Here is a 20900-nt window from a genome sequence, read left to right on the forward strand (position 1 = left end):
TTATAATTTTCTTAACATCTTCTTTTCTCTAGCTTACACACTATAAGAATAAAGTGTATAATATATATAAGACACATAATATGTGTTAATTGACTGTTATTGGTAAGGCTTCTGGCTAACAGTAGGCTATTTATAGTTAAGTTTTTGGGGTGTCAAAAATTATATGTGGATTTTTGTCTGCAGAGAATGGAGTGTCAATGCCCCAACCCCTGTGTTGTTTAAAGTTCAGCTATAGTCAGAATGGAGTGAAATTTGGGGATCCAGATGAATAAACCACCTATTTATTTTCTTGTCGTCGAAAGAATGAAGAGCAAGAAATAGGAAGGGGTTGCAGGAAAAGAGAGTGGGATTATGAGGAAGACTGATGACTGATTTTTGGGACAATCATGCAGACTAGTCCTGGCTTCAGAGTCTAGTTATTGGGCTGGATCCTAGATTAAGGACAGTAAAATCTATCTTCCTTATTTAGATTAGATTTAGATTGGTCACATGAAATAGCTATAATCGCATATTGGTCTCTACTGTAGTTTGATACTAATCTATGCTTATACTTACAGAGACACTGAAATAACACATGTCAGGAAGATGATGTTCACATTCACATCCTGGACCCACAGCCATAACCAAGCCTCTAGATTTCCACTCTACAGTGTATCAGAATGCAAGTGAAAAGAATGCTTTTGAAAAACCTGTGGATTTATTTAAATTCTTTGTATAATAAACAATTTAACCTTTCCTAAAGAAAGACCTGACATCTGCTTTCAGTGTCTAGAGGGTATTCTCTAAGTCCTTGCAATGTATTGATAGAAGTATCTCTATGTGCCTGGGGCTTCAGGCCTTTCCAGACAATGTAACAATGCAGTTTATGGTGGAAACGTTGAGTTTTATGGTATCAGCTTGACCTCTGGAGGAGCTGGAAACTGAGGTCAGCCGTGTGGGCAGCCAACCATGGAGCCCCGATAAAAACTCTGCACACCAAGGCTAGGGTGAGCTTCCCTGGTTGGCAGTAATTTGTGTGTATTGTCATACATTATTGCTCGGAAAGTAACACTGTCATGAGTCCATGGGGAGAGGACAACTGGAAGCTCTGTGTTTGAAACTCTCCTGGACTCTTCCCTATGTACCTCTTCCCTTGGTTGATTTTAATCTGTCTTTTAACTAATCTTATTCTAAACCACAGTCATAACAGCCCCCAGTGAGTTGTTGATACTTTCTAGTGAATTATTGAACCTAAGCCTGGTCTTGAGGACCCTAAACTTGAATTGGTGTCAGGAGTGAGGATGGTCTTGTGGACCACCCTTTAACTTCATACTTGAAAAGTAAATAACTTATAAACTTTATTTCTGAAATTAGTAATAGTGATAAATTAATCTGTGATGAACTGCTAATTTGAACAGCTGGTATGAGAATGATGCTGATAGTTGTTTGTTAAAAGGAAGAGAATTTAGGTTTTAAAACAGCTAGCAGGTCCTCTAAGTATGGAGGTATTCATTCATTCACTCAACAAATATTTGCTGAGCACCTTACAGCATGCCTTAAAAACTCAGTCCCTTCACTTGGGATGATTCCTAGATTTCAAAGAAAAATGATAATGTAATAAATAATGACTGACAGAAATCCAATTCAATTCAAACAAGAATTAGTTTGCTAACAGAGATAGATACATCAAAACCATCTTGTTATGATAGTTAAAATTGTGATCTCTGAAGTGAAGTGAAACCAGCCTGGCTACCTAACTGGTGATTTTCAATACTGCCCATACTGTGATATTCATTGTAATTTTAAGCCCTTTCTCACTTTCCTTATCTGTAAAATGGGCATAACAATACCTATTTCATAAAATTGTGAGGATTAAATGGGATGATGTATTAAAAGTACTTAAGGTCAGTTACATAATCAATACATATTATATATTATTATTAATATGCTCAGGTTTATCTTTTAATCAACTGTTTTTTTAACTGAGTGTGAGAGAGTGCTGCTGCCCAGTATAACTATGTTAATTTTAGTGGCCACTTAGTTCTTTGGTCCTAGGAGCTCTGATAGCATCAAGAGTGCAGGCCCAGCTTTGAACTGTATATTGCAGCAGAATAGAGCAAATGAACAGGTTTGGGATTTATCCAGTAGCAGTGACTTCAATTACAACTGCTTTTTCTGTCTTTTGTTTTGTCAGTAAAATACCAGAGGGATTTGGGTGTTTTATATACAGGTTACAAAGCCCCAGAGAAGGTGAAATTAGACTTTGTAATCTCATAGCTTTTAGGCAGGAGAAGGATTACGAAGCAGCTGGTGAGAGTAAAATATTCATTAATTTAGTCTGTAGCAACATTCAAATGTTTGGATGGTTTCTCATCTGGGGTAGCTCAAGCTCTGCCCCTAAGGCATTTTAATTGTGCAGAATATATTGAAAAGGCAGGACTAGCATGAATCCCTGGTAAATTGGTTATTTCTGTGATTTTCTTCATTCTCATGAAAATATTCTATCAAATTTACAGGACAGAGGAAAAAGATTACATAACATGAAAAGCTAAGCTAACATTTTATAAAATTAGAATGTTTTTTCTTGAGTACATTTTTAAAAGCAATGTTGTCAAACATGGTACCTTCTGCATAACTCTGCCATCAAGCTCTTTAGCCGTTTTAGCTCAGTGTACTAATCTCTTCCAGGTAATTATATACCTTGCACTGCCATCACACCTTGGGCTCTCCCCTCTTAATCCTCAAAATTTATTACTGTTGTTGGCTAGCTAGTAAATTGTATTGTACCCATTTTTAAGTAAACTGCTCAAAGTCACAAGTCGAGACAATGGCAGAGCTAGTTCCCTGTTCAGTGGACTCCTTATTTCCAAACTCTAATATGCATTAAAATCACATGGGAAGCTTGTTGAAAATGCATGTCTGGGTGTGACACACAAAAGTGCTGATTCAATGCCTGGAACAGGGACCAGAAATCTGCATTTTAAACAACCTCACCTAGAGATTCGTAATTAGGTGATTGTAGGACACCATAGGGATCATGTGTGTGAAGGCTTCTGCTAGCAAAAGCTATGTGTTATTTCTGCATCCCTTAAACGTCTTGTGTACTTTAGGGTTAATGTCACTCCTTGCAGCAGAGAAGAAAATAGAGCTGGTTTTCCTGAAAGGGAAACGATGTTTTCTTTTCTTTTTTTTTTTTTTTTTTTGCTGGAAAACATGTGCATCTAACTCTTTTTGAAGTTTTAAGTTGAAGCTAAGCTTAACTGTTGGGAACCCCAGAAATGGCTTCTATTTGTGATATTCATAGTGCATTAGGGAATGAATGTGAAAATAATAGAAGCAAATCGAAGCTTCAACAATGAAATATTTCTCTTTCTGGAAAATCCACTGATAGTCTCTATAGCCACTGATTGCATGCTGCAGCCCCACCCTATTCCTGCTTTTTGTTTGGTTTCATTGACTCCTATCAACCTCTGCAAGTAGTTACCAGGAAACGACAACATTCTAACCTTTCTGAAGACCTACCGCTCCTTCCCAGAAATATCTAAGGAAGCCATCTCATGAGAATAAAAGATTCCTCCGGTTCCCCCCGCCCAACCGAAGTCCGTGTTTCAAATATATCCATCCTTCGGGTAGTGCGCATTGCACTCGGGGCAACACACGTAACCTAAACATATGTACACCCATAATTTGCTGAAATAAAAAAAAAAAAAAAAGATTCCTCCGGGTTCATTCAGGTCATCAATCTCTGGAGGACAGCAGTTTCTGTAGCAATTTGACACTCCTACTTTCCGCTGAAATTGGAAACTGCCACCTTTCTTTATATTAAGTAAAATTCAGCTTTTGGCATGAGCTTATACTGTCTTTTTTTTAGCCTCAGGTTTTGCTGGTCCTAATGGGAATTACTTTCCTTTCTACAGAGCAAGTGCTAGGTATAGAGTGTCAGAATAAAACACTATGTTCTGTGGGGCTCCTAAGAACTAGAACCATGCCATAGAAGCAATAGAACAAGCTAATGAAGCAGGTTTTATTTATATCAGTAAATAGTCTGCATACACATAAGTTTCCTGTAAACTAACAAAGATGATATATTAGGAAATTTTCTCAGAAAGATTCTGAATTAAATGATTGTATTTAATTTTCTTATCACGAACATGAAGGAGTTGGACTAGATTCGGAGCCCAATTAGATTAGGTTTTGCAGACCATTCAGTCTCTTTCATAATTACCCAATGTTGCTATTAAAGCACAAAAGCAACCATAGACAATATATGAATGGGCGTGGCTCTGTTCCAATAAGTCTATTTACAAAAACAGGTGGTGGGCTGTATTTATTCTGCAGGGTATAACTTGCTGACCCACGGACTCAAAGGTCTTTTCTAGCTCCCCAATTTTGTAATTCTATCAAACTGAAATCCAGCTGTCATTTGGTTACTCTCTGGTTAAAGTCTCCAGTGCTGATCCTTTTCTAATTTTGTCTATCAAAGGCTGCTGAAATTAAAAATAATAATAGTACTTTTTATTGAAACACTAAAGTGCCATAAACGTGATATTTTTCAAACATCATTTAATTGAATCCTCTTAAACAAACCTAAAAAATGGTAATATTATGATCAGTATTTACAGATGAGGGAAACTGAGGCTCAGAGAAATAAAGTAATGTGCCCATAGTAAGTGGTTGTCTTAGTTTGATCAGGCTGCTGTAACCAAATACCTTAGATTGAGTGATTTATAAACAACAGAAGTTTATTGCTCACAGTTCTAGAGACTGGGAAGTCTAGATCCAGGTGCCAGTAGAGTCAGTGTCTGGTGAGGGCTCTCTGCTTCACAGATAGCACCTTGTTTCTGTGTCCTGACATGGTGGAAGAGGCAAGGGGGCTCTCCAGAGTCTTTCATGAGAGCACTAGTCCCATTCATGAGGGTGGAGTCCTCATGACCAGTCACCTCCCAAAGGCCTTACCGCATAATACCATCACTGTGGGGGTTAGGTTTCAAAGTATGAAGTTTAGGGGGACACAAACTTTAAGACCGTAGCAGTCGTACAGTTGGAACTAAATCCAGGTATGTCAGTCTGAGAGCCTGATTCTTGAATACCATGTTCTCTACTGATTTACATGAAGGTGGAGTATTTTTACATTCCTACAAGTTAGCATGTATGCTAATCCCTTACTGGGAAATGAGTGTAGAGCAAGAAACAGGGGAAAGGGAAAAGAACAAGGAGAGAGCAGCCATGGAAAAGAGGGCTTTTCAAAAGTATTATATAATGTCAAACACGTTGGAGGCTGAGGCAGATGAGAACTAAGAACAAACCACTGGATTCGAAAAGTAGAAAAGTATCTGATAACTGTCAGGGTAATATTTGGGGCCAGAAGCCAGACTACAACAGGAATAACAAGTGAAAGTAAATGCAGACCTGTCATGCTAGAAAATTGGCAATATAGTGGGGAGAAATGGATGGTTAATTCCAGCTCTCCCAATCTTTTCATTTTGTCTAGCATTTAGAAAGGAAAAAAATAAAAAATAAAAAAAACTAAAAAAAACCAAACCTAAGCTATACATATCCTTTCACTGGCTCATTGCTACACTGCTTGGCTGAGTTGTCACAATTTAAAGATCAGGACTTAGTCCTGTACAAGAGCAAACGTTTCTTTGTGTGCAGAAATTTATTAGTCTTGCTCCCAATCTGCCAGTGACAGAATGGGCACTAACGTTTTCTTCTTGGCTGTTGGGAGTGTTGCTTCAACATCACCAAGCCCATTATTCTTTTACTTTCAGAGCAAGAAGAAATTAAGAGGCCAGTTTGTTGGGAAGTCAGTTCTCCGTGTCATGCAGATCTAAGAGAAATGTTGGGGCAAGTGCTCCTCCTAAAAATGTACATGGTTATTGGAGTAACAACCAGAATGTTGTTGATTTTTCCTTTTCTTAGAAAGTAGAAGAAATGGATCAACTATAGGAGGGTTCAAAGCTCTCTGTAGCTGAAGAGACTATCTTCAAGGGCCAGAAAAATAAAGACTGCTCATGTCAATCCCTAACTTAGAAAAGTATTACTGGCTAAAGATCTAAGTTACCTATTTCTACTGTAGCCTTCTAAGTGGGGGCTTGGAACCTTGTGCTTACTTTGAAGAGAATTGGAATGATTGCCTCCTTTTGCAAAAACCTTTAAATTGAACAGTTGTTTTCAAAACAGTGTCTTTAATGATTCATTCTGCAGAACTTAAAAAATTCAGTATTTTAAAAGTGGAACATTTTAAGATTAAATACATAAATATCTTGGATGATGCAATATGGAGCCTTGAGTGGAGGTCAAAGAAGATCTTCTATGACATTTATACATTTATAGATTTATAGATGTTCAAAAATAGCACTTTAAAATAGAGGAAACTATGAATTATTTTTATTAACCTTAGTGATATGAATAATGGCATCCACTATTGACCAATAGTCAGTCTCAAACCTCAATTAGCTGTGATACAAGTTTCAATCTCCACTAAGAGCCAACATTTTACCAGAGTGGCTAATAATTAATAAAGGCTATGTGTATGCGTGTATTGAAGAGGTGTTGGAGTGTTGTATTGGCTAAGAGCATAGATTCTGGAACCAGATGGACTCTAACAGCTCCATGTTTACTAACTGTGTGATCTTGGGCAAATTATTTAACTTCTCAGGGCTTTAGATCCCTCATCTGTGAAATGTAGTCAGTGATAATCCTATCTTTATAGGGTTGTGAAGATTTATTGATTAGAATATTTAAAATAGTGCCCGACACATTAGTAAGTGCTAGGTCAGGGATAATGATCTCTATTTCATAGAGATCAGTTACTCTATCAGTTAACTGAAACGGTGGGTTCGAAGTATCTTACATGGTGCCTGGAAAGTAGTAGGCAGTAAACACCTGTTGTCTTCCTTTCCATCCTCAATATTCTGATAACCTCATTATGGTATTGAGGTTATACTCTCAAGAAGGGAATCAAGGTGTGAGAGCTGCAAAGGCACTTTGAGATCAGCTGATTTCACTACTCAGGAACAGATAGATGGAGGGCAGTGAGGCAGATCAGAACACAGAACTGCAAACTACCTGTCTCTTGTTCCTTCCACATCAAAATGTTTTCCTTTTGGTTTCTCTCCCCTGCTTCCCACAGAGTGAGTCACATTTAATACAACCTGTGGTTTGTGGTAGGTGGAGATTGGCAGAGGAAACCCGATGATGGTAAAGACTTGGCAAGGGTTTTATTATTCTCATTCTTACAAATGTGAGCATGTTTTATTTTCATAGGACTATGGCCATCAGCCTTTCAGAAGTCAATTACTTAAGCAACAACTTTCTCCTGGTTTCTTCCCTCCCCTTCAAGTCTCTTTTGTATGGCCTTATCGATTTGGTCCGATTTGCCTTCTTTCCCTTACTTATTAATTCAAGATTGCCACAGTTGACCAAAGAAAAAGTGCATCGAACTCCCTTTGCGCTCTGAATCCAGAACTGACACATCGCCTTAGTAGCATTTTTGCACAGTGGCTGATTTGCTATGAATTTCTCTTTTGCCAGCAAAATTTCGTTAGTCAATTAATTTCCATTTTAATCTCTTTATGACCCTTACACATTGCAGATGAGTAAAGGAGAGTATATTGATAAGATTAGGATTTTTCAGTAATGTAAATCCAGTCCACACCAATTTCAGCCCTCTTTCAAGGGAATGCAAAACTCTGATAAGGTTGAGAATGACTCCGGAAGCAAAGCTTGAAAGTTTTACGAGAGACCAGATGGTGGCAGTATAGAATGTGTGAGAAAAACTCTATGAGCAATGACAGTTTAAAAACATGGTACAAATATGTTTCAAATGGTTGCAAAACTAATTATCGATGATGATTAAAATAGGAAAATTTGTTAAAGACATGCAATTTAGTACCAGAATACCTGAGTTTGACTCTGTTTTGCTACTCATCGGCAGTGTGAACTTGGACAAGCCAATTAACTTCTCTAAGCCTCTTTTCCTCATTTATAAAGTGGGGACAATAATAGTTACAGGTTTGTTTTGGGATTAAGGAAGATAATGTATGCAAAAGATTTACCCCATGCCTAGCAAGGAAATTATAAGCACTTACGGGGGCACGGGGAAGAGAGAGAGAGATTCGTGTTAAATATGAGCATCATATTTCACAAGAAAATTTCCATAACTTTTTCTAAACCACTAAGGTACCAAGGGGGAGATGGAAGCAGTCAGCCCCTGCGTGTAGGCAAAAAGGAGAGGCATTATCTGCAGAAAGTTTAAAAACATTAACAGTGCTAACTAAACTCTAAAATTTTATAATCGCCATCTACCAGCAACTTTAAACATTGTCAATGATAAGATAGTCTTCTTGGTGGGAATGCATCTTTCTGTAGCAAGTTGAAGTTTTTTATTAACAATTCAGCATCTTAAGACCTTTCCCCTTCCTCTGACTTATCTGCCCTTTCCGCCGCTCTCTCACTGAATCCCTCCTTCCAATCCAATTGGACTAATTGTTCAATGGAGATGATCTGCTGCTCCTGCTGCCCCACTTTGGATCATACTATTTCTTTTTTTTGAGACAGAGTCTCACTCTGTTGCCCAGGCTAGAGTGCCGTGGCCTCAGCCTAGCTCACAGCAACCTCAAACTCCTGGGCTCAAGCAATCCTCCTGCCTCAGCCTCCCAAGTAGCTGGGACTACAGGCACGCACCACCATGCCCGGCTAATTTTTTCTACATATATTTTTAGTTGTCCAGCTAATTCCTTTCTATTTTTTCAGTAGAGACGGGGTCTCACTCTTGCCCAGGCTGGTCTCGAACCCCTGAGCTCAAACGATCTGCCTGCCTTGGCCTCCCAGAGTGCTAGGATTACAGGTGTGAGCCACCGCACCAGGCCTGGATCATACTATTTCTACCACCTGAAATGCCATGAAATCTCCCTTTCGTTTACCTGGATCTTACTTTTTCTCCATGTGCACAGCATAAGGGCTACATTTTCTGGGAAGATGCCCTCATTTGCTGGATCCCACAAAGATATCTCTCTTCTTGTGTATATAGCTATTTTGGCCTTAGCATCTGCTGTCATCTATTAAAACATATTGCCCTTTCCTCCCAATGTAAAGAGGAGCTCATTCACAGAGTTGGTACTTATTTCCATAATCTAGACTGGCATTAGGTTTTGATATTATCTGTACACTTGCTGCTTACAATTGTACATAGAGTTCAAGATATTCTATTTCACAGAATAAACATAACTAGTGGATATCTTCTATTTTGAACTTCCTCTGAAACATGCATATGTTACCTTGAATAGTGTATGCAATGTATTATCAATTAACATCAGACATTTTAAAAAGAAAAAAATATGATTACTTTGTGGGTTTGGGGGTAAGTGATTAAAGCCCATGTTTCTTAGATTAGTGATTAGTAGGCAAAGTCCCATATGTAAGCTCTAAATTCCAGATTCCACTGAATCTGTTTTTCAGTCATTTTCTGTGGGACCTGGAATCTTTTCATCTCTTCTTTGCTGGTGCAAAATTTAATGCAAATTTTATCATGTAACGGCCACTTTCTGGGGGGAAAATTATCGGCTATATGAAATATGCAATCTTTGAATTTGAGCCTTAACCTTGCATCTACATCCTAACCAGCCTACTGTAGATAGTACACTGTCAATGTTTACCTGTCATTAGAGAAGGTTAGTATAAAATCTCTCTCCTCACATCCTCATGTTCAACCAGTTAGTCATTCACTGTTAAGTCCTCTGTGAAAAACTTGGCCATATCTGGGATCAGAGGCTCAGGCTCCAGCAGCACTCAAAGGTTCTGGTACTAGAAGGGCGTGCTCTGGGAAGAAGGAAGCATTTCTGAGCCAAGGTGGCTCCTGCTCGTAAGTAATTCTGAACAGGTGGTTTGGTTTTACTTCTCTCAGGTTTTTGTGAAGTTGGACCTGGGTGTTTAGCCTCTAATAATACTTTGTAATTATGTAGAGGTTGGTGAGGAGAAGTTGTCTCATCTTGGCATTGATTAGAATCACTCTCTTAGTTGTTTTAGGAACTTTGTTCAGGGAGAAGACCAAAGTTCTTCATTACCAAAGGTGCAAAAATTGTGGTAAGGGAGAACGTGGTGGAAGTCTTTAGCTACTTGAAACACGGTTGCTGAAGGGTACTGTCTATGAACCCAAGGAATAAATCTAGGAACAATGGTAATAGACTTAAGTTCAACATGAATGGGAGAACTTTCCAACAGTGAGTTGTCTGTATATAAGATGGACCGTTGTGTTGATACAGAGTTTCCCATGATGTGAAATATTCACATAGGTGGGAATGCTATGGTGTATTCAAATATCAGTGAATGATGTGAATAAATGAACCTGAATTCTCCTTCTTACCCAGAATCTGTAGTTTTGGGATTTTGTTGAGTCAATCCAGTCAGAAATTGACTGAGTTAGGGTTTTGTTGTTATTATAGTTACCATCTGTGCATATCCTTTAGGGCACTTGCATCCCTATTATTGAGCCTTTCTACCAGCAGCCATTTGTCAGTAGCATAGCTACTCATTCCACTTTGTTCGATAGTATTTAGTAATAGATCATATATAATCACATTAGGTCTATACCTGTGGTAGTCTACTGCATTTAGTATGTACTTGTACATCTCTTCTCTAACTGATAGAAGCAAAACCAAACTTTCGTGAGCTACACCTGAAACGCAGAAGCAGAAATTTGGTTATACCCTTATTCCAATTATTCTATACCCTTTCCCTTCCTGCCTCTTTTACCACTCCTGAACAACACATAGGCACTTCAACCATAAGCTCATCCTTTTGAGTACACAGACATGTTGTTTGTTTTATTCTTTGATTCTTCATTTAAACTCAGGTATCAAGTTGTCTTTGTTTTCTTCTTTTTGTATAATTTGATCGATCTTCCCTGTGAAGGCATTTAAAAAATGTCATTCTACTTCCCAAGATCTTTATACCACTCTCATTTACCAAAGACCAAATATATTCCCTTTTATCAAGACATTATTTAATTGACTTTTTTGTAAGGATAGCTGGTAGTGTAATGTTTTAAAGTCTCATGTATTTCTGAGAATAGAAGTTGGTGAGGCAGGTGGAGATATAGGTGTCCTCTAATAGTGAGAGCTAAGCATCCTGGGGACAGGGACTCTGAAACACATCCATTGCCATTTTCAATGTCAATGCCTAAGTGAGTCAAATGTGAACAATTGTCCATTCTCTGTTATGTTCTGTGTTCACACAGAGATGCCAGATTTAACACTATAACCATAGTGCTCATAACCAAAAGAGAAACACTCTTACTTTTGAATGAAAAAAAGAAATCAGGGAAGAAAAGGTAAAAATATTGGTTTTGGAAGTTGTCGAAAAGTCTTGATTTGGTGCTCTTTTTTATTCATGTGGTTCAAAATGTATGACAAGTAGCTTTTATTGTGTGAACCTCATCATCAATTTCCTGGTTTGATCATATTTCCTACTTTCTGTCTCTCTCATCAAAGGCATTTCTACTAGACAGAGCTGTTATCTCTTTCTTTCTCCTTAGGATAGTCTGATAGTATACTCCCCAAATGAATTCCTTTCAAGAAAGTTATCAGTACAAACAACAATCCTCTTGCTCAACCCAAAGCCATGGTTTCATTTTTACTTGGGCACCCGAACTTCATTAGTAAGGAATGGTGTCTTGTTTTGTATCCAGAGTACATGGATATTCATAAGGCATTTGTTCTTATCTGGGAACGGGTAGACCTCAAGACAGCACAGATGACTTTATGTTCATTATGTTAAGAAATAAACAGCTTAGATAAAACCAGAGATATAAAGATTCTTTCAGACAATTAGTTGTCCTATATATGACCTGTCTATTCTTCTTTTTCCATTCTACAAAAAATATCTCAAACATTATTCTCAGTATTCCGTCCCCTATTTTACCTCACATCATCCACAGATAGACTTACATTTATTATCCCATGTTAACAGGGTCAAGAGAGAAACATCAACTAATAGTGACCTAAGTAATACAGACATTTATTTCTCTCTTGCATTTGAGAATTGTGGAGGAGGCAGCATATGGCTGAAATGGCATTCTGCAGTGTCATGGAAGAATCTGGGCTTCTATGATATCTCCTTGCTGTCTTTCTTTTGTATGTGTAGTCTCCATCCCAAGTTTATCATATGGTCCAATAGGGCCAAATTACAGTCAGAAAACAGAAAGGGATAAAGCAGTGCAAGCATCCTGTCCTTGAGAAAACTTCTGTAAGATGCTCAATGTCACTTCCACATTCACACAGGCCAGCTCTCAGTCACATGGCCACACACAGGTGCAAGAAGAGTTGGAAATGTCATTTTGAGCTTATGTGTGCCTAGCTAAAATTTGGGGCTTCTAGTACTAAAGGAAAAAAAAAAAAGGATGATTGGCAAACAACCATTGGTGTATGCCAGGTAAGAAATGTGTATACACATTTCTGAGAAACAGATCACAAGTCAGTCAAATTCAAAACTGAGCATCCCATTTATTCCACAAAGATAATTAATGAGTTTGGATGCATAGCCTTCAACCATTCAAAGATAACTAATAAATTCAGTTGCATTAGAAAGGTGTTGGAGCAGCCTGTAGACCACAGCAGTTTTGAATGCAATTTTATTCTCACACCTCTATATCTCAATATAATTAAAATTAATTCATAGTCACTTTTGGTACAAGCCCAGAATCTTTTCCTCATAAGAGTTAACATGAAAAGCATAGAAGTTACTGAATAGCAATACGTTAATGTGTCCCAGTAAGTTCCATAGCAGTTTCAGTACATGAGTTCATACTGTTAGATGTATTAAACTTTCCTCTAACACTTATCTTCCCAGTTTTACATTACGTGCTGTTTATATCCACCCCAGTGCTAAGAATTCAAAATATCCAATAATCTGTAAAGAGAAAAAACATCAATAAGATTTTTTCCCACTGAAATTAAAATACTAAAGGAAATATTTAATTGAGGACTATATTCAATTATATTAATTATGTTAACACTACTCTGCATCATTAAATTAAACTGTACTTTGTCTTCTTGTTAATAAAATCCAAACCATTTTGTTGTTATTGTTGAGAAATCCAGATACAGGTTTATATTTTTATTCCTTCATTTTATTCTGATGATCCAGGTAACTGAAAATGGAGTGTGATCAAGGGATTATGTCACTAAGAAAAAAAAGAAACAAATTAGAATGAATTAATAGCTGCTTCAAGTATTAGGAATTATGAGCACTGATCCACATTTGATACAACTTTGGGCCGCTTCGGTAGTCCTGATTGTGACTACTCTATCAGCCAAGGGCATTCCAGATCACTGGCCTACCCACCCTGACTGACTAATTTTTTAAATTGTTTTTGGGTGTGTATCTATGTTTCTTTTTATCACAGTTGCTTATTTTAGATGTTATGATATTTTATCCCTTATACTCATGGTCTCATGATTTACCAGGGTGTAAGCTCAGAGTGCTTGTGGTCAGAAGCTGATATCCTAAATGTGTACTTAGAATAAATTTTAAAAAACTTCCATGAAACTCTCGGAAAAGATAAAATATAGAAATTCTATTTTTGTTAATTTTGTTTCATACCTTGAGGAGTTCACATATCTAATCTCGCAATGTCATGCTATGTAACAGTAAATGGACAGAGTCAGGAGAGAGTCAGTAGTAGACTTTCAGCATCCTCTCATGAAAGTAGTTGAGTTGTTACTGAATATTCTGTACTCCTCTATTTATAGGTGGCAATAGAAGATTTCAAATGTTTCTAGAAAGGAGTGCCAGTCATCGGAGGCATCTGAGCATGGAATGGTGTTTTTTCCCCCCATTTCAAAAATTGTTTAAATTTACACACAATAATTGTACATATTTATGGGGTACAAAGTGATGTTTAGGTACATACAATGTATAGTTTACAAAACAGGGTAATTAGCATATCTATCACTTCAAATGTTTATTGTTTCTTTGTTTTAGGAATATTCAAAATTCTCTTTTAGCTATTTGAAAGTATATAATAAATTTTTCTTAACTACAGTAATCCTACAGTGCAATAGAACACCAGAACTTATTTCTCCTATCTAGCTGTAATTTTATATCCTTTAACCAATCAGTCTTTCCTTATCCCCCCACTCCCACCCTATCTAGCCTCTAGTAACCACTATTCCACTCTCAATTTCTATGAGATCAACTTGTTTAGCTTCCACATGTGAGTGAGAACTTGTGGTATTTATTTTTTTGTTCTTGCTTATTTCATTTAATGTCCTCCAGGCTCATCCATGTTGATGTGAATTACAGGATTTCATTCTTTTTCTTATGGCCATTGTGTATATATGCCACATTTTCTTTATCCATTCATCTGCTGATGGACACTTGGGTTGATTCCATATCTTGGCTCTTGTGAATAGTGCTGCAATAAAAATATGAGTGCCGATATCTCTTCAATATACTGATTTCCTTTCCTTTGGATGTATATCCAGTAGTGGGATTGCTGGATATTATGGTAGTTCTATTTGTATTTTTTTGAGGAAACTTCAAAATGTTCTCTATAACAGCTGTACTAGTTTACATTCCCACCAACAGTGTATAAGAGCTTCCTTTTCTCCATATACTTACAAGTATTTGTTATTTTTTGTCTTTTTGATAATAGTCATTCTAACTGGATTGAGATGATATCTCATTGTGGTTTTGATTTTCATTTCTGTGATGACAGGTAATATTGAACATTTCATGTTTTTTGGCCATTTGTATGTCTTCTTTTGAGAAATGTCTATTTAGATCATTTGCCCAATTTTTAATCAAATTATTTGTTTTGCTGTTGAGTTGTTTGAGTTCCTTATATATTCTAGATATTAATCCCCTGCTAGATAAATAGTTTGCAAATATTTTCCTCCATTCTGTAGGTTGTCTTTTCACTCTATTGATTGTTTCCTTTTCTGTACAGAAGGTTTTAGTTTGATATAATCCAATTTGTCTATTTTTGATTTTATTGCCTGTGCTTTGGAGGTCTTATTCATAAAATCTTTCCCAGACCAATGTCCTAAAGCATTAATCTTATGTTTTCTTCTAGAAGTTTTATAGTTTCAGGTCTTGCATATAAGTCTCTAATCTGTTTTGAGTTTATTTTTTGTATGTGGTGAGAGTTAGGGGTTTAGTTTCATTATTCTACATATGGATATTCAGTTTTCCCAGCACCATTTATTGAAGAAATCATTCGTTTCCCAGCAAATGTTTTTGGTACCATTGTGAAAAATCACTTAGTTTTAAATACATGGATTTACGTCCAGGTTCTCTATTGTGTTCCATTGGTCTGTTTTTAATGTCAGTATCATGCTGTTTTGGTTACTATAGCTTTGTAGTATATTTTGAAGTTAGGTAGTATGATGCCTTTAGCTTTGTTCTTTCAGCTCAGGATTGTTTGGGCTACTCAGGGTCTTTTGTGATTCCATATGAATTTTAGGATTTTTTTTTTATATTTCTGTGAAGAATATCACAGATGATTGATTTAAGACCACTCCTCCTTCTCCTCTTCCTCCTCTTCCTCCTCCTCTTCCTCCTCCTCTTCCTCCTCCTCCTCTTCTTCTTCTTCTTCTTCTTCCTCCTCCTCCTCCTCCTCCTCCTCTTTTTCTTCTTCTTTCTTCTTCTCCTTCTCTGCCTTGGTTATTTCAAAATATCTGTCTTCAAGTTCAGAAAATATTTCTTCTACTTGGTCTAGTCTGTTGAAACTCTTGATTGTATTTTTTGTTTTACTCATTGAATCATTCAGCTCTAAGATTTCTGCTCGGTTCTTTTTCATGATATCTATCTCTGTTGAATTGTTTATTTAGATCATCAATTGTTTTCCTCATTTTCTTGAATTGTCTATCTCTATTCTCTTGTGTCTGCTGAATTTCCTTAAGATTATTATTTTGAATTCCTTTTCTGTATATTTCCTTTTGTTTGGGGTCTATTATTGGAGAATTATTTTGTTCCTTTGGAGGTGTCATGTTTCCTTGCTTTTTCATGTTTGTTGTGAACCTATGCTGGTATCTATGCATCTGGTGGAGCAGTCACCTCTTTTAATTTTATGCAGTAAGTTTTTTAGGGAAAGAGTTATTCCAATAGGTAGGTCCTAGAGTGTCAGTTTGTGGGGTGTGTTGGCTTTGGTTCTGCATAGATGTAATAGTATAGTCTCTGTGCAATTTCTTGAGTTGTTAACCATGTTAGTAATGTTTACAAGTGCCTCAGTGGCCTAGGCTGCAAGAGTTTATGGTAATAGTAGCACAGCTTTGCCAGGGATGGGTTTGTCAGATTGTTTCTCAGGATGTGAGTGCACATGTACACAGTGGGTGGTCCAACTCAGGGACTGGTTGCCAGTGTTGGGGTTGCTGAGCTATTTCTCAAGCCATGGGTGCAAATGTGTGGGGTGGGTCAGCTGACTTGGGGATTGATTCACCAGTGGTGGGGCTGCTGGGCTATTACTATGGCTGGGGGAATGGGCCACAGATGCTCAGCCAGCTCAATGTGGGTCCACCAGAGTTGGGTCCACTAGGATATTTTTTTGCTCAAAGGGTGGGTGTGCAGTGGCTTAGCCAGATGAAGGATGAGTTCACCTGGGGAAGATCTGGGGCATAGGCCCATGGCTACTTGGTTGGCTCAGGAGTATCTGTGCAGTGTGAGTCTATTGGGCTATTTCAGTGGCCACAGGTATAAGCCCATGGCTGTTCAGTTCACTCAGGGGCATTTCTGGAAGGGGCAAGTCCTGGGGGCTGTTTTTTCAGCTGGGGACTCAGCCACATAGCTGCTCAGCCACCCTGCCAGTGTGTCTGCTAGAGGAGGGCCTGGTGGGCTGTTTTTCCAGCTGGGAGCATGGATGTGCAGCAGTTCAGCCAGCCTAGGGTTGGTTTCCCTGCTGTGCAGAACTGGGGTTGTGGCCATTCCTGGGCCCAGCCTCTGAGCAGCTGGGGTTGTCACATTGCAGCCACCTGTGTGAAATATGAAGCTTGGTGAAATGATGGTGCAGGCCCAAGGCTGAAGACATGCAGTGGCTATCCTCCTTCCCCCATTATTCCAGTAGTTAATTCTCATTTCAAGATGATACCATGCTGCAACAGCTTGGGTCACAGGGTGGGGGTTTGGGGAGTGCAAAATTTGTGCTCCTAATCTGAAGAAATACAGCCATGTAAATTCCAGGCAGCCCCCCAAACTGGTCTCAGGCCTTGTGAAGACTATGGTATTTTCTTAGTAAGGACTTCAGGTGTCCATAGTGGCAATGGGGGCTTGTGAGAGTCTTCTCATTATCTTTTCTTTTTTCTCATTTTAATCAAGAAAACAACCCTTTTAAAAAAAATCTATTCAAAAAGCATTCAAAAATAAGCCCTCGGTTTTCTTACCTAATTGTAATATTGTATTTTAGCATCCCTACTTCTATGATTTTCTTTTTGTCTTCAGCAGTTACCTACAAAACCAACTTGGGAGGAAATATTTCTCCTATCTCTGAGTAAAAAAAGAATAAAACACTAAAGTTGTAATAATGAAAGGCAAGATTAGCCCCTTCAACTTGAGTTACAAATAAATAAAACACTGATTCTCTAGAAATTATTGGTAAAAAACTTGTTCTTTCAAATGTCTTCTTTAATGACTTAGAGGCAAAAAAAGCAACTGAATGAACTACTTATTACAGAGAAGTTGATCCACTTAATCCAGTTTAGAATGAATGACCCTAATTGCCTCCTCAAATGTGAGTAGGATACACAGACCAGACAGTGGCTCCCCTGGAAATGGGCAAATTTCCAATGACGGAATTATGTTAATTAAGGAAGACTTCATGGTGAGAAAACTTTGAGCTGTTCTACAAGGAGGACATGTTCCAACAAAGAGGTAGCATGGAAAAGCATTCTGGGTAGAAGCCAATGCCAAGTGTGAAAGTTGAAGGTGAGAACACAAAGGGCCTGAGAGGAAGTAGGAATTACTTTTACATGATTGCAACAGCATGGATGAGTGGAAAACCTGTAATTTAATTGTCTAAAACTTTGTGAACCTTAATAAGCCATTTAATTTTGAGCCAAGAATTTCTGAGAAGAAGAATATGCAGTGATACTGCTAGAATGAGAAAGGATTAGGTGGTCTCAGGTTCTCACTCTCCCACTAACCTATTGAGTTCTTTGGTCTTCCAGTTTTGTCATCCATAAAATATGGGGATAATTGTAAAAGTCCCTTTCAGTTTAAGAAAAAAAACCCTGCAAATCGGTGATGAATAAATAGTAAGAATTTTTCCAAAACCTGAGATATAAAAAATATACTTTTTCTTCTTGAAGAAATTAAATCTGGTTAATTTATTTATTCCACAAATAGTTATTGACTGACTGTTATATACTAGATGTGCTTCATTCTGAACATATTCTTGGAAAAGAAGACAAAAAAGTTCTTGCCCTCCTGAAACTTATTCTAGCTCTCATTTCCCCAGGATGAAATCCAGTATCACTCATTTTTAACAAGTCCTGCTCTATCTCTTGGGTTATTTCAGAACTTTGAGATTAACACAGTCCAGGAAAATTCAGAGCAATCCTTGTCTATATCTGTGGCCATCGTCACAATTGCCATTGCTCTCTGTCTGGTTCCATGAGGTAGTTTTAAAATGTCTGGCTTTGCAGGTAGCAATTCTCCTCAAGTACAAAGTTTTACTCTAGGAACTTCTGTTAAGGTGCTATTGGCCTCATTTCCACAGGAATCCATGCAGCTGTCAATGCCTTAGGTCCTGTTCATTTTACCATGTTGTGAACAAGGAAGCTAGTGCCTGGCACTCCACAAAAGTTCACACACACCCATCTCCCCAGTCTCTGGGGATCAATGTACCACAAGGCTTTGAATTACTACCTTAGTCAATTCTCAAGGTCACACCTTGAGAATTGACGTCCTGTTTTGGGCAATGTGGTCATTATCTTCTTCAAGCCTAGGGCTGCAAACCAGTAGTCCAAGGATTGAATTTCATTCTTAGATGGCTTTGTTCTTCAATTTACTGCAGTCTCCACCACTCCTTTTTGATCGTCAGTAATAAAACTGAGCATATGTGCCATCGCTCTTTCCCTGCTGCTTTTCTTACATTTGTGATTAATAGCACAACCTGTAGAGCAAGACTATCCAGGTTTGTCTTTGAGCACTACCACTTACTAGCTGTGTGGCTTGGTCAAGTTATGAAACCTTTCTGTATTTCAGATCCTTCAGGTATAAATTGCGAATAATATATAATAAGGATGTTATGAAGAGTAACTGAGTTAGTATATGTGTGACACTTAGAGCTATACCTTGTGTACAGTAAGTGCTTTGTAGGTAATATCGTTGTAGATATAATATTATTGCATATTATTATTGTTTTATTATTACTGACTTGGTTTTCACAGGCATTTCAGTGGGATCAAATGGACTGTATATTTCAACATAAAGGTATTAGTGGAAGTTTTCTTCAAAGTAGTTCTACCTCCACACATGTTCCCTAGCAACATTTTTGGCCCTCAACAAAAAAAATGTTTAACTATTTTCTCAGCAGTGAACAGAAACATCTAATTTTTTTTTTTTGTGGATAGAGTGGAAAATTATCTTTCATTCCTTTGATATGAGACTGGTAATTTTTTGTCACTCTATCAAATTTTAACAGATCAAAGAAATTTTCCCCAATTTCTCACTCTAAAGTCTGTACAGATTTCCTCATTCTGCTCCTTACTTAATGCATCACGAAGATGTCTCTACTACATTGAGAAATTGGCAAAATTTTTTTCCCATCTGCTTCCTAGAACTAAATTGTGACTTTTCATTCCATATCACTTATAACTGAAAGTAATTTGAGTTGCTTCTTAAAGTCTCAGGCTTAACCTGTTAGCTGCTTGTCAGTCTTCCACTTTCTGTGGAAGGTCAAAAATATTTTTCACTTGGTAAATAAAATATGGGTTTTCCATTATATTGAGCAATTTCAAGTTTCTAGCTTTTGAATTGGTGATGTCTTGAGATTCTTTGCATCTGCTTTGTTTCGATATGTGACATTTACATTGATTTGAAAGTCAAAATTCTAATGGAGAAGATTTTATTTTAATGTACGCACTGGCATGTTTCACAGGTTCATAAGCTCTTTCTCTTATGTGCGGAGAATGAAAATAAATGATCCTTTGACAGCCTGTCAGCCAGAGTTTTATTACCTATGTCTGACTATGTCCCTTGGGTGGAAATGGCAGCCAGGGTTTTTATTTATTGTTAGGGCATTTTGTACACATTTAAAAGGAACTGTGGCTGTGGGTCTGGAAATAGAGTTCATATTGAGACCAGAAGACCTAACTTTAGACGTGCTGAGTCCTGTGATAAAATGGGCAGATCCTAATCTTGCTTCTTGTTGCATTATCTCTTAGGTAAATAAATCCTTGCCATTATCTCTAAAACTGTACCTTTAGCATTTGCACTCTTCCCTGCATGCTGGTCTTGCAGCTTGATTTAGAAATGTAGAAACTGGAGTGAGAAAATCAAAGAGTTGAGAAAAAGAGGACCATTTTTCTTATGTTTCAGAACGATAACTTCAGTGAGATATGTCAGAGAACACATTTGTAATGGTGGTGGTTGTAGTTGTTAGATAGCCAGGTCAGAGACTAAGACAGATAACAGAAAAAATAAATTAACTTTGTTTTAAGAATTGTTTTCAGTGCTTTACATGATAGGTACTTGGATACCTCCTCAGTACAGCTCAAATTTATATTACTATAGCATCTGTAAAATACAGAAATGAGAAATACAATTTTGCACTAAAACCATTAAAATTTAGTTTGGCAAGAAATGATACAGTTTCAGCTGTTAGTTGAAAATAAAGATTGAGGGTGTTCAAAGGCTTAGTGGTTCTTCCACTGAGATTATTTGTAAGTGTACTCACTCCTTTATAAGAATCAAGAAAACTTATA

The sequence above is a fragment of the Propithecus coquereli genome, unplaced genomic scaffold (genome assembly GCF_000956105.1).
Source record: "Propithecus coquereli isolate 6110/MARCELLA unplaced genomic scaffold, Pcoq_1.0 Scaffold7, whole genome shotgun sequence".
In the NCBI taxonomy this organism is placed as follows: Eukaryota; Metazoa; Chordata; class Mammalia; order Primates; family Indriidae; genus Propithecus; species Propithecus coquereli.